Source organism: Crocodylus siamensis, chromosome 4 (genome assembly GCF_052110815.1).
Source record: "Crocodylus siamensis isolate JL-2025a chromosome 4, ASM5211081v1, whole genome shotgun sequence".
NCBI lineage: Eukaryota > Metazoa > Chordata > Crocodylia > Crocodylidae > Crocodylus > Crocodylus siamensis.
In genome coordinates this window covers 197,942,364-197,957,909 of record NC_143398.1, presented here as the reverse complement: position 1 = coordinate 197,957,909, position 15,546 = coordinate 197,942,364, and positions in this window count along the sequence as shown.

Here is a 15,546-nt window from a genome sequence, read left to right as displayed (position 1 = left end):
TTGCATTGGTGTTCCTGCATACAAAAGGTGGTCGCCCACCTGGTCAGATACTGGATGGGTGCGGGTGGGCGGTTCCCAGCCAATGGTAAGTGTTGAACTGGTGAGGGAACACTTAGAGCAGCTGAATATCTTCAAGCTGGCAGCACTGGATGGACTACATCTGAGAGTGCTGAGGGAATTAGCTGGAGTCATTGCCGGACCATTAGCAAAGGTATTTGAAGACTCGTGGTGCTTGAGAGAGGTCCCAGAAGACTGGAAAAGGGCTAATGTGGTGCCATTTTTTAAGAAGGGGCAGAGGAAGGCTCCAGGAAACTATTGGCCAGTCAGTTTTACCTTGATACCAGGTAAAATTTTGGAAAAAATTATCGAGAAGTCCATCAGGGAGAGACTGACAGAAGGCATGATGCTGAAGGATAGCCAACTATCCATCAGGAATCAAATTTCACTGTAGGCAGGTCACATCTGACCACCCTCGTCTATGATCAAGTAATGAACCGCTTAGATGTCGGAGATGCGTTTGATGTCATATACTTGGACTTTAAAAGGGCCTTCAATATGGTTTTCCATAATACTCTTATACAAAAACTGGGAGATTGTGGTCTGACAGAGTCCCTGGTCAGGTGTGTTGGAACTGGCTAAGGGGTCAAACCTAGAGACTGTTAGTGGACAGGTTTCATAGTTTCATAGTTGATAGGGTTGGAAGGGACCTGAGCAGATCATCAAGTCCAAGCCCCTGCCATGGGCAGGAAAAAATGCTGGGGTCAAACAACCCCGGCTAAGTGATTATCTAGCTTCCTTTTGAAGACCCCTGGCATAGGAGTGAGCACCACTTCCCTTGGAAGTTGGTTTCAGATCCTAGCCACCTGTGAAGTAGTGCCTCCTGATATCTAGCCTGAATCTACTCTCAGTCAACTTATGGCCATTATTCCTTGTTACTCCCAGTAGTGCTTGGGAGAACAGGGACTCTCCCACTGCCTGCTGGTCTACCTTGGCCAGTTTATAGACGGCCACCAGATCCCCTCTCAACCTTCTCTTGTGGAGGCTGAACAGGTTCAGGTGTCATAGCCTCTCCTCATAGGGCCTGCCCTGCCGCCCCCTGATCATGTGGGTGGCCCTCCTCTGGACCCCCTCGATGCTGTCCACATCCCTCCTGAAGTGCGGAACCCAGAACTGGACACAGTATTCCAACTGCGGCTTGACCAGTGCTGCATAGAGGGGGAGGATCACCTCCTTGGACCTGTTTGTGATGCATCTGTGGATGCATGATAAGGTGTGGTTAGCCTTCCTGACCCCATCAGCGGCCCATGTTTATCTGGGAATCAATAATGACTCCAAGATCCTTTTCTGCCTCTGTGCTGACTAGAAGGGAGTTCCCCAGCCTGTAGGTATGGTGCTGGTTCTTCCTTCCCATGTGCAATACTTTGCATTTGTCAATATTGAAACCCATCCTGTTCTCATCCACCCACCCCTGTAACCTGTCCAGATCCAGTTGCAGCCTGTCCCTCTCCTTCAGTGTGACTGTTTGTATCATCTTGGCAGGAGGTGACCAGTGGTGTCCTGCAGGGTTCAGTTCTTGGCCTTGTACTGTTCAACATTGTTATCAACAGTTTAAATGAAGATATGGAAAGCACACTGGCCAAGTTCATGGACGATACTAAGTTATGGGGAAAAGCAGTCACACTAGGGGATAGGATGTGGATCAAATGGACCTGGACAAGCTGGAAAGGTGGGCAGAGCAGAACCAGATACGGTTCAATACAGATAAATACAGAGTGCTTTATCTGGAGAGAAGTAACTAATGACATGAAGTCCTGACCAGCACAATGCCTGAAAGAGACCTCGGGGCTATGGTTGATCACAGGATGAACACGAGCCACCAGTGCAATACTGCAGCCAAAAGCATACTGGGGTGCACTAATAAAGTGATACTTCCTCTCTACTCAGCACTGGTGAGACCCCAGCTGGAGTATTGTGTCTAGTTCTGGGCACCACACTTCAAAAAAGACGTGGAGAATCTTGAAAAGGTCCACAGAACAGCCACAAGATGACTAAGGGCCTGGAGGAGAATCCTTATAAGGAAAGACTGGGATCTGGGACTATTCAACTGTGGGGGACTTGGTGGCCAACTGTAAGTATGTAAGGTAAATATTAGGAGCTGGGAGAAAAAAACTGTTCACTAGGGCACCCCGGGGGAGGACAAGGAGCAATGGCCATAAACTGTTAAAGGATGGTTTCAGGTTGGATATAAGAAAAATTTCTGTATGGTAAGGGTAACCAGAATCTGGAATAGATTTCCCAAAGAGGTGGAGTCCCCAACCTTGGAAGACTTCAAGAGGAGACTGGAAAGACACCTTGCTGGGATCATTTGATCTCAGTAGTATGACTGCCAAGAGCAGGGGGGTTGGACTGGATGATCTTCCAAGGTCCCTTCTAGCCTTTTATTTCTATGATTCTATATGCTCAAAATTGTGATATTAAATGCATTCAATCTAAGCCACTGTAAGGTAATACAATATTTTAAGCTATCCACATTTTGAATAATAAAGGAAAATATGGATAACATTGAAATATTGATTATAGCCTCTTCTTCCATGCATCTATCTAAATTTGAGTGTTATGTTTGCTGGAATATGACCAAAATTAATAGGCATTGATTAATAGCATTCAATAAATACAGCAAGCAGCTAGAGTTTTCAGAGCAATTTAAATAATTCCTCATTCATGCTTTAAACATATCAGTAGTTGTAATACTTTAATTTTAAATCCCCAGAAGCTCAGAGAGACCTTGCTTAGATAATATTATATCCTTTAGACTACTACCCACTCTATCATATTCATGAAAGAAAGTGGGGGGAAAGAGACCTATAGAAAAAAGTAAAACTTAAGGCCAAAGAAAAGCAAACTTAAAACTTAAAACTTACATCTACATGAAACTCTTTACCTGAGATAAGAACAAATTACTATGTGGTAAGTATCACCATCAACCATCAACATATGCAGATGCTTACTGGGCATGTCTACATGAGATGCTTAACTAGTAAGCAAACTCATGTGTCTACACATGCACATCTTTACTGCACAATAAACCCCCAAATCACAAGTAAATTTGATGCCTGCATCTTCTGGTATCAAATGTACTCACGATTAGTTACTGCGCAGTAATGCATTTGTAGACACGACCTGGAAGCAAATTTGCTGCCAGGTCAGCCCTGTCTCTAGGCTGCCAGCATGAGGCTAGCCCCAGGGCTCTGGGGTGGGAGCCACTCCTGCCCCAGTGCTGGGCTATCTCTATTATATCCCCTGCCTCAGGTCTTTAAAAGCCTGAAGGCATTTTGAGCCTTTGGGCACACCAGCATGCAGCCTGAGGCCACTCCAGGCCCCACATTCCAGGCCCTGTGTCCCCTGAGCAGGCCACAGGATAGCCTCACCAGCCTTCCCGCATCCTGGCACTGCTGTCCGGCACTGCAGTGCTGTGCAGCTACCAGGTCCATGCCATCTGAGTCTGCAGGCTGTTCTAGGCTGCTGCAGGCTACCACAGGCTACAGCCAGGCCTGCCAACTCCCAAACCCAGCTGCAGACAGCTTCTGGCTGCCAGGGCCAGTTCCACCTGCCTACAGCCCACCTCCAGCAGCCTGCCTTAGCCAGTAGGTGCTGTGGGGCATTGCCTCAGCCATGTGGCTGTCAGTTCCACTCTGGTTTCCTGTGCTAGGCATTGCAGACAGCTGTCTAAGCCCAGCAGCACAGGGGGAGTCAAATGGAGGCCCAGAGAGCTGACACAGGAGACAAAATGGTGATGTCCTTGCCAATGCCTATGCCCACACCATGCCTGCCAGCTGGGACTCCAGCGAATCACAGGAGGAGACTGATGACCTTGTGGTGTTGTGGGGTGAGGCAGAGGTGTAGCGCCCATTCGAGTGGGGTTGGTGCTCTAATGCCCATATCTGTGAGAAGCTGACAGCCTGGATGCAGGAGTGCGGGTACAACTGGTCAGTGCAGCAGTGCTGCATAAAGGTCAAAGCCTTGTGGGCACAGTGGGTTGCTATGACCTACCACAATTATCAGTTGGGGAGTACCTGTAAGTCCATGCCCTTTATATGGCAACTGATGGACATCTTCACACCCCAGAACCCAGGCCCCTCCCCATCCAGCCCACCTGCACTCCTCTGGCCTTGGGTTCCCTCCCCACACCATGCAGGGAGGTGGGAGACAGTACAAAACTTTTTGAGCAGCCCATGATCCTGCAGCTAGGTGGGCATGGTCCTCTCACATGCTGAGAAATGTGTCAATGCTGGCAGCAATGCCCTCGGCAGCAGGGGACAGGGACATGTAGTACAGCCACCGGTAACCCTCCAGGTGGCAGCTAAGATTGCAGAGTAGCCCGGGCTTGCTTCCCACACTGTTGTAGCTCAGGGTCCTATGCCAGGTGAGCAGGTGCACCAAGGTCAACATGGCCATCAGCAGCAGCAGAACATGGTGGATCAGGCACCTCTCAATCCGTGCAAACAGCTCTTCATGCACCACCCAGGGTATGCAGAGCAGGGGCATGCTTGGGGCAGTGGCAGCATGGCAGGGGTCCAGCTCCAGGCTGCCTCCCTAGAATAGATCCCTATGGGGAGGGTGGGAGTGTGGGCAGAATCTCACCCCAGACATCCAGGAGTCCCACCCCTTTCAAGCCCAGGATGGCCTGTAGAGGAGGGGCAGCAGGGTCTAGAGTAATGGCAGCAGGTACTGTCAGGAGCCTGGCCTGTCCTGCCATGGGATTGGGGTGGGGGAAGCAGAATGCCTGCAGCCCAGCCGAAGGCCCCTTCCTGGGCCTAGAAGGATGTCCTGTACACCTACAGCAACCAGGAGCTCCTGCCCTGGACCCCACCCTGGGTCTGGCACCACCCAGCCCCCCTGCCTGGGCCCAGCCTTACCACTCCCTCCCAACTCAATGTGGGTGCAGAGCCAGAACTACCTGAAGTGGGTCCAGGACCTCATACCATCCCTGCTGGCCCTGGACATCACCTGCCGGAGGAGGAGACACCTATGCCAGGGAACCACTGGCCACCATTGCCCCTGGACAAGCCCCCCACTGCCTCTTGCTATGGTGTGTGCAGCTGCAGGGGAACAGCCAGAGGCCAGGTGGCCAGAGGCCTCCTAGGTGCCCCCCACTCTGGGATGGCACACTGTATATAGTTTTCATGGGAAAGATGGTGGGTGGGTGGGGTGGGTGGTGGAGAGGCTCTGTTTTTGGGGAGGGAGTACAAACTTGTTCTTCTGAGATATGTCTGCAGTGAGCACGATGCTGGGGGTAGGCAGGGGAAAGTGGGAGGGGGGGATCCATCAGTGGCAGTGCAGGTGGGCCAGAGCAGGGAGTGCAGGAGGAGGTGGTTGGCCAGCCCTCCCACACCCAGTGCCCTGCCCCCCACTGGTGACTGCACAGCCCTCCTGAGGTCTCGGTGGGTAGGGGCTATTGCTGCCACCACAAGTGGCACTTCCACTGCCAGGCATCTACCCAGGCCTCACAAGAAAGCTCCCCCAAGGCTTCACAGATATTATGCAGCACACAGGCTGCAATGATGACCCAGGGAAGGTTGTCTTTGGTGAACTTGAGGTGGGCCATCATCCCTTGAGGTAGCTGAAGATGTACTCCACCAGCGTGTGGATCCAGCCCAGACAGCAGTTAAAGTGGGACTGGTGCGGGTCCAGATGGCCAGCATAGGGCCGTATAAGCCAGGGCAGGAGCATGTAGGCAGGGATCCCTGATAAGGAGGGGTGGGACTACCACAGTACCCAGCTACAGGTCTTGCACCCCCAGTGTGAGGTGCCCACTCTCCACCAGGCCCAGCCAGCCAGAGTTTCAGAAGATTTCAGCCAGCACTCATGTGCAGGAAGGTGCCTTAGTGGTCCATGATGACCTGGAGCACCATGGAGTACAAGCCCTTCTGGCTGTAACAGGGGCAGACTCCATGGGTGGGCAAGTAATAAATATGTAGGTTCTGTTCAAGGTCCCAATATCCTGTGGGAACTCCAGCGCACAGAACACTACCACTGCAGGGGGTCATGTGCACAGAGAGCCATGTGCACCAGCACATCTTGGAGGGAACGGTACACCTCCAGGATGGCCTCTCCAGTGGTGGCCTTGCCCACACCAAACAGGTGGCTGACCCAGGTGGCAGCTTGAGCAGGGCAAGGGCCTGTCCAGTGTCTGTGAGAAGGAGCAGCCACAAGGCAGTGTCCTGATGCTCCAGGTGCAGCCAGAGATGCTCCAGGAGATCTCATAAGGTGGCCTGGGTCATCCTAAAGGCATCCAGCCACTGCTCACCATCCTAGGTCTCCTGGATGATGTGCTACCACCTGTCCTAGCTGGCCCTGTGGGCCCAGAGTTGGCAGGACTGGAGGCACAGGAGAGTGATGGCAGCCCTGGTGGTGGTATCCCTGCCAGGGTCCAGCCCAGCAAGTAGGGTCAAAGAGACAGGTGAGCAGTGGCAGCCCTCAGACAGCACACAGTTGCTGCATGTGAGGGAGCCAGGAGAGGTGAGACAGCCATGACCAGCTGGCAGTAGGCACAGCCAGCAGGAGACCAAGCTGTTGGTCATTGCTGCCAGGGGCAGGAACAGCCATGATGCGGGGAGGTACAGGCAGCAAGGAGAGCACTGTCGCATGCCATACCTGGATGGTGCCTGCTGTTCCTGTGAAGGAAGAGGCTGGCCAGATAACAGTGAACGGAGCTAGTTTTTGAAGATGCCTCTTATGTTTTTGCAGTCCCTCAAAGTGGTGCCAGCAGCTGGCAGCCACAGCCTGGAGCTACCCCTGCTGGCAGCTGGGGCCCATTGAAGGGCCCCAGGAAGCAGGAGCAGATTTGCTGCCATTGCCAGCAAATCTGCTCCTGCTTCCCTGCACATGTACACCCCTGCCTGGCAAGTAATTTACTTGCGAGTAAACTGGTGCCACAACAAATGCACGTGTAGATGCCTCCACTGTGCAGTAGTTTCCCCTAATCATGTGTAATTTTGCTACCTGTAAATAGAAGTAGTTTACAACAGTTTACTTGGGAGTAATTACTGCACAGTGTGACATGTGTAGACTGCCAACTGGGAGCAAATGCTGAGCAGCAAGAGGCACGAGATTGCTCCCTGCCCCTAGGGCAGGCTCCATCACTGAAGCCCAGGCACAGACAATGTGCCCCTGCCTTGGCAGCAGGCAGCTCCCAACCCCAGCTTTGTGATTGCAGAACGGGCTGGGAGCTTCCTGCTACCAAGGCAGGAGGACATTGTCTCCACCTAGGCTCCAGTGGTACAGCCCACCCCAGCAGCAAGCAGCTTCCAGGGGTAGGGAGCAATCTCTCAGGCCTCACCAGGAGATAGCTGTCTCTTGGCCCTGTGCTCCCTGCCAGCCCCTGAAATATCACCAAGAGGTAGCCTCCCCAGTCTCAGGCTCAGTGCCCCCAAGGCCTTTAAAAAGTAGGCAGTCAACTGGGACCTCATTTGTATACCCAATTCAAGTTCCTGGTGCATCTGTCAAACGGGAAGCTTCAGGATGTGGGGGCTCCCTGCTCCCCACCTCCCATCTTCCCAGCTGCAGTATGTTTTCTAAAAGGTGCAGTATGTCATAAGACATAAGACATAAGACAAAATTGGGAAGAGGTTTCCCAATTTTGGATTCACGCTACCCTGCACCTTTAAAATTGGGGTTTGCATCTTGGAGCTCCAACTATATACCCAGGCACCCATGGAAGTCCCCATAGGAGAAACAGCTAGGGAATGAGCAGCTCCCCATTCCTCAGATGCATATACAGCTTCAAATCTCCTCACTCCACAGCTTATGCAAGGGCTGCAGGCCAAGGCAGAAATCCAACCCAGTCTAGGGGAACCCTATGGGTTCCTGGTGCAGGGGCTCACTGGGTGCTGACAGCCACTCATTTGGGGTTGGAGGTGATGGCAACAAGGAAATTGGCATGGCAGGTCACATGAGTTTATGAAATAGAGCATAAAATAATTCCTCAGCCCCCAATCATGCTATTGTCTAAGGGTGCCTACACACAAGCAGCGAGGCTGTTCTGATGTACTGTAATTACAGTGTTTCAGAGAAGACTCGATTAATTGAGTCTGCTGGATCATGGTAATTACTGTGCTTGATGGTAATTACTGCAAAAAATTACCTCATTTGATGAGCTTTAGATAAAAGCACTCCCACCACCATTTTTAAATGCAGGGACACTGATACACAAGATGCTCCGAGTGCTTCTCTCCTTCCCCACCAATTCCAAGAGCATGTGTATAAACATGAATGTCTGCCAGCAGCCATAGGTCCTGTAATTGTATGCGCATATGCACCCAGATATTAGTTTGATTCTTAATTTTCTGAATCTGTGAGGGAGAAATGCAGTGGTTCTCTCAACAACACCCTATTACAAATATCTGCACAGTGCCCAAATTGAAACTACTGACCTCCTATTTACATTGCACTATCATGCATAGTGCTATTGGTAAAGCATGTTTTATGTTTTAGCATTTCTTTCTACTAAATTGGGAAATGCCAATTTCTGACCATGTTTCAGGGAAATCTCTCTTTTTTTCTGTTTTAGGGTTCCATACCACTTTCAACAATTCTTTCATTCTCCCCCCACCTCCTAACACTTTGACTACTAAATTCAGAGAGTCAGTCAAGACACACTCAAGATACTTCCTCATACCTTTTAACTTGTAAGTAAGAAATAACCTGTAATAAAGAAGATCAGATTAGTGTCTAGAAAGCTTTCCAGTTTGTATAAACTCAATTAGTTTCCTGCATGTAATTGAAAAAGATATTAAACCCAGAGTAGGTTACTGGTTTTCTATACCAACAAAAATAATACCACAAGACATTGTTTATTAATGAAAGTTTGGAATAGTTTCTACACAGAAAATACACTTCTCTGCTCAGTGGCCACATTTTAGTGCCTCCCTGAGATTTTAAAATTAAATTAGCAGAGGCTAAGCATACTGAAATGTTGTTTCTTTCCATTTTGCATTATAATATAGCGATGGGTATTCAGAAACACAATAGTGAGTCCCTCAATAGGGAGGGATGCTATATGCCTCATCATGTAATTGGAAGCAGTTTGTGCATTTCAACTTTCCCTCTCTAACTTATGTAATCATCCAAAATTCCCAGTGCAATCAAGGGGAGTTTTGCAGAACAAATGCAAGTTTCAGCTCAAAGCATGGGTTACTCTAAAATTCCTGTCCTGTACTTTGCAATAGTGCATCTATACTGCAGGCATTTGAAAGACAATTGTATTTCTGATTATTGTAGCAGACTTACCTTTTGAGCTCCGGATGAGTCCTGGGTTCAAGATTCTGCAATTTTATTTGTGGAGCCCATCCACCAATCAGAAGCAAGCCAGGGTAAGGCCATGCCCTATTCCCTAAGGGAGGGGGCAAGGAGCAATCTGGACCTGGTTTGAGACTATGCCCTGCCAGGTCCAGAGAACTTCAGAGGTGGAGCCCCTCAAGCCTATGAAGGGAAAACATGCGCAGCATGCTGGAGGGAGAGATGCAGCAAGGCACAGCAAGGAGAGAGGCGCTCCAGAGACAGTCGTCCTCGGGACCCTGCCTGAGTCTCAGTGGTGCATGCATTGGCACATGATGCTCAGACTCTAGGAGCCACTCGAGGCAGCTTCAGCCTGTGAACCCGGCAAGCAGCTGGGTATGGGGTGTGTGGATTGGCATATGGAGAACCAGCCCTAGGAGCAGCTCAGAGCTGCTTGGGCCCCAACCAGTGTGCAGACTGGCACACAGACAGCTGGCCCTGGGAGCAGCTTGAGGCTGCTCAACTTAGTCCTGGCTCTAAGCTGAGTAACTAGAGCCCCGCAGTGCGGCTCCACATTAAATTAAAAGAGCACCAGTGCCCAGAGCAGGGCCCAGGAAAGGGGAGAACCCCCAGTGTGAGGCCGGGGAACTGGAGCCAGTAAGGGCTTGGCTCCCAGGGCCCAAAAGGGGATGGGCTCCAAGGAACACCCTGTGGGGTGCTGAGTGCACTCCCATATTTTGTGACTGATGTTGTTTCATACTGTAGAGGTTAATATAGTTATGGGTACTCCTTAAGGGAGTTTATATGGATTTATCCGTCTTCATTGCTTATAGGTGTTTATTGCCTATTATCAGAATTTACCTGTATTGTTGCCTGTGTATATCTATGGTACTGCTACCTTAACTTACCTGGGTTATCTAAGTTGATGCTCATATGTGCTTATTGTGTTGATGCCTTGACTTATCTGTTACAGAGCGTTAATCCTTATTCTGTGCAGGGAGGTTAATTATTGCATATGCTGTGAATCACCCGGCTTATGTTTTTGCAGTCCCTCAAAGTGGTGCAATGTGTTGACTGTAGGTTATTGTAGGTATATAGTATCACATACTAATTTTACTGTAAATATTCAATGTTTCTTATTCATATTTATTTATTGTAGCAATAAATTTGTATATAGTTAAGCACTTTGTCTCAGCCTGGGCTCTACAGAGAAGAGAGGGGACTGCTCCCAGGTGGCAAGCCCCTCTCACAGCACTCTTGCCTGACCATCCCATCCATTCCACTAGCAGACAGGGCACACCCCTGGGTGTACCCAGGCTACATTATGTTGCATCTATTTCTTCATATTAAAGTTTTTTAAGGGAATGAAATTCAAAATACATAGGGTAAAGTTTTGGTACATACCATTTAATTGTTACTGAAATAAATACGAATGAATACTCCTTCATAAAATGAATGAGATAACCATGTTAGTCTGAAGTCAGGCAGAAGGCAGGGTAAGGTTCCACCTTATAAACTAACTGAATCAGAGGTGCATAAGCTTTCATAAGCAAGTGCTTGCTTCTTATGCTCCTGATCACAGCCTCAAGGCACTCCTGCAATACAATACATATAAACGTTTGCATTCTTCTCAGTTTCCTTAATTGTATCTTTCCTTTCATTTCATACTGTTGGAGTTATACAACGGGCATTTTGGTATGTAAGGACTGTAAACCACAGGGAATCATGTACAGTCCAAAAATGTAGTACTGAATAAAAACATGCGACATAAAGAGCAAGTACAATAATGATTTATAGGTCCAGTGTTAAAGACTGAATTTTCCTAACTCTAATGGTTCATGCAGGTAAAGGGACAGATCTAAAATCCTATGAAGTCATTGCAAACAACTTTAGTTGGCCTCAGATCATGCCCTAAGAGGGGAAGAATTGTCCCCAAGTATTGACCAGGAGTCCTTTAGTGACAAGGAGGCAGGGGAAGAAGAAAAGTAAAACACTTAAAAAACCCCCCAGTGTGTGATAGTAATTCACTAAATCAGATTCTCAGCTGGTAAGAATTGCTGCAACTCAGGAATGACGAACTCACCTGGGGCCCTGGGCTGCAGCCAGACTGTAGGACTCCTCACAGGCTGGATCCAGTCTGGGGCATGGGAGCAGCCACTGTGCCCACTGGGGAGGTGGCAGCCATGGGTTCAGCAGTAGCAGTGAGTCTGGAGACAGCAAGGGGTGCAGAACCAGTGGGTCTGGAGGAAGTGAGAGAGTTGAAGAGCAGGGGTTCACCAATGACAGAAGAGGGTCAGTGGTGACAGTTGCTCCAGTGCAGCAAGCCACAACTTAACTTCTGGTAGCCTGCAAGTAGGCTGGTGGGTCAAACAGAGGCTTCATGGGCCAGATCCAGCCCAGGAAGGCCAAATGTTTGATGCACCTGGTATAACTCAATTAACTTCTCCAACTCCATTTGTATTTCCACTAGTGCCCAGCTGAGACATAGAACACAAGATTACAGTTTACCTTTACATCTTAAAAATTTCCCCAGACAGTATCTGAATAGATGAGCCTTGCTTACCACTCTGAAAAGTCATTAGCAGCTTTGTAAACCATTTTGGGCTTGCACTCTCAAAGGAGCTACACCCACACATAGACTAAGTCAGATGTTTAGCTTCTTCACAGTTGAGAGCTGATCAGATCCAGAGCTATAGTTTTCAGCCTGAAGGGCAAGCTATATCCTTCTTTCTTTTTTATTCCTGAGTCTGTTCTTTTGATATTTTTTCCGATGGTTGAACGGTGCCTTTCTTCAATCTGCATGACACTAAGTTTTGTCTGTTATTTCATTTTATTAACTACAGCTACTATTGAAGTATATGTCTTACCATATTATATTAGAATTTAATAAATACAGAAGCATTGTTTGATTCCCTTTCCAAATGCTGTTCAATACAAAGGGATGATTCTTCCTATAAATAACTTTTCCTAAATTTAGCTTGGTCTTTAAAGCTGTAAGTCAGGACTGTAATTAATGCTTTAACACATGCACATTTTATTTGTCAGTTCACTGGAATGACCTCTCTTAAATCTGAATGCTGATTTTTTTTTTTTTCGCTTTACATTTTTGTAAAGGGACAATTGAATACATTTCTTAGTGGAAAAAAACCCACATAGCTAATGAATAATTAGAACTTGATTAATATTTCATGGCTAACAAGCCAAAATGAATATTAACACAAAAACTGAAAGAGGCATTTCAGAAGACACATGTGAAAAACACAACACCAATAGAAGTACCGGTATTTGCAAATGAGGTCTCCATCACTCAGTTTGGTTTTTCACCTCTTCCTGACAGTCATTCTGACAGGCTTTCCACATTAAGGTACTTGTAGGTTTTGTTGTAAGGGAGCCAGTGTAAGTTACAAAGTCTGGACCGGCAAATCCAGTTATTGCCCTGAATATACCCCCTTCCTGGGAAGCATAGTTAAGTATTGGCTTGCGTTGATGCTTTCTGGCAGCTACCCTAAGACTACAGGGCAAAAACCTAATGCAAGCCAATGGAAATACTTGGTTAGACTTCAGTGCTTTGCTTGGCTAGACATCAGGCCTCATGATGGGGGAAGGGAGGTTACTCAGAAGCTTTCCAGGAATCTGGATTTGGCACACTATTTGATTAGGGTTTCCTAGTTAGAAGTGTTTTGTGATTTTTCTATAGTTCAGGGCTGAGCAAGGGACCTGAAGCATAAAAATGGCTTCTACTCTCACTTGAATTAGTTCAGACAAAACCCTACAGGAGTCTAAGAATTTCTGTCTGTACAACACTGCAGAACTAACAGAAGGCTGAGAATTTATAAATACCATTTTCCTATTCTATCATATACAAAGAGTATTTACAACAATTTTTTCTTTACCCCTCAATGGGATTTTTTTTGCCATAGAAGTTTAATCTAGCATCTTTTTGATGAGCATCAGCGGGAGTGTCTACACGAGATGCTTAACTTTGCATTAGCATAGTTTACTCCTAAGTTAGCATGTGCACCTGTATGTGCACGTTTACTTCACAGTAAATTTCCCTAATACTGAGTAAGTTTGCTACCTGCTAATGCAGGTAACAAATTTACTTGGCATTAGTAACGGCACCGTAGTGCTTGTGTAGATGCCTGACCAGGAGCAAAATACACTCCTGGTCAGCCATCCCCGAGGGAGAGGGAGACAGCTCCCTGCCCCCAGGAACTATGTACTGCTAGGGCAGGCCCCTGCCCCAGCAATAGGAAGGTCCAAGCCCACTGTTCCCCAATCATGATCAGGGAGTGGCGGGCTTGGGGACCCTTATTTCTCAGCACTGGCTCCACAACTGCGGGGCTGGTGCTCCAAGACCCTCATCTCCCAGCCTGCGACCTGCAGCTGTGGGGCTTGGGCTGGGAGAACCTAATCTCCCAGCCTATGCCCTACCCGGGACTTCATAGTTTGACTAGGCAGCTTGGGATGAGAGGCAATGACTACCTATTGTAGAACTAGCTGCCAGGCAATAGGGCAGAGACTAGTTTGGGCTGCAAAGGGGTGCCAGAGCAGCAGTCCTAAGCTGCCACGGCAACCAGACTTTAGAATGAGAAACCCCTGTGGGACTGCAGTGCCACCTGGCTGGATTGCAGAGTCAGGGCTTGGAAGCTCCCTCTGCTAGGGTAGGGGCACATTGTCCCCATCTGGGCATTCAGGACAGGGACTGGGGAGCTTGCTCCCTGCCCAGCTCCATGAGCACAGAGCTAGGGGAAAACAGGCTGGGAAGCTTGTTTCCCCATGCCCACCCCACACTCTGCACTTGCAGAATTGGGCAGGGAACAAGTTCCCCAGCCCCCACCAGTAGGGAACTCCCAGCGATGGCTCAGTGACTGCAGGATCACTGCTGGAAGATGCTTATCTCCCAGCCTGAGCTCCACAGTCATGGGGCTCAGGCTGGGAGACCCTTATCTCCCAATTTAAGCCTACTGCCTCTGTATGTACACATTTTCTGCCTAACCTGAATATTTGCATTTTCTTCTAAATGACTATCCTCAGTCATATGAAATTTCATGTTGCACAATACATCAAAATATTCATCTTGGGTTCGATACATCTGAGTACCTTCTGAGTCCAAGAGTCCTTAGTATGAGGCTAGGCCCAAGTTATGCATGGAAATGATAAAATAGCAGGTTTATAGTGAGCAAATAAATAACTAGTATTTTAGGCAGGTCCAAAGGCATTTGAAGTTGAAACTTTACTTAATAGTTGCATATCTGACTAAAAAAAGCAACTGAATGTACTTGATAAAGATACTGATAAAGCATTTTGTTCTCACTAATATTGTATACTTGTTGACAAATCTACAGAGGTGCATTCTGATAACTGTGGGCACAGATCAAACTTACATTTGTTGCATGATCAGCCCCTTGAAAGCACTCTACAGCAGGGCTGCAGAGAGCTTTAAAAGTGCCCAATCGCACAATCATTAAATGAGGGTCCAGATGAAATCACTCCAAAGCAGAGCACTTTCATTAACTTCTGTCAGCGTGTGCTGGGAGTGGGTCTGGGCTAAAACAGCCCTGTCTTCAGAATGGGAGGGGAGGAAGTTCTGTCTGGGGTTTCCCCAGCCTGCACAGGAGGGTGGGCCAAGGGTGGGCTGCAATCCACCCATCCCACCCACCTGCACAAGTTTGGCAAACCCCAGACCAAGCTCCCTCCCCTGCCCTTTCAACCTCCCATTCTGAAGAAAGCACTGGGACTGGGAGGGAGTTGGGGCAAGGCTAGGGAAGAGTAGCTGCAGACATACAGCTGCTCCAAACTGGAGCTCAGTTCTCCAACCCCTGGACCCAACAGTGAATGTCTGTTAGGTAAGGAAGAACATAGTAACTCATGCCACTTCTTGTGAAGTAACATGAGTTACAGTGGGGAGCTGCAGGTCTGTCAGCATCCTGTGGGTTAAAGGCCGTCATAGAATGAGTGCCAGAATAATATTAATAAATACCTGCAAAAAACCCCAATCTTTATTTTTATTTTTTTCCAGTGACCTTGTTTGCAGTCTTAGGTTGTACAGACAAAGTTACTGGATTTGCATAATTCTGTCAGCAAACTATATCTTTCTCTGTTTTGTTATAATACTATGGAAATACTTCAGCTCCTGTTCATTTATGTCAATATTTGCTCTGGTCTCTGTTGGAAGAATTGGACAGAGGAGGACTAACATTCCCGTTTTTGTAAAAGCTAGTCCTGATTTAAGTGACAGTGGATGAGTCTACATGTGCTTATTAAGAC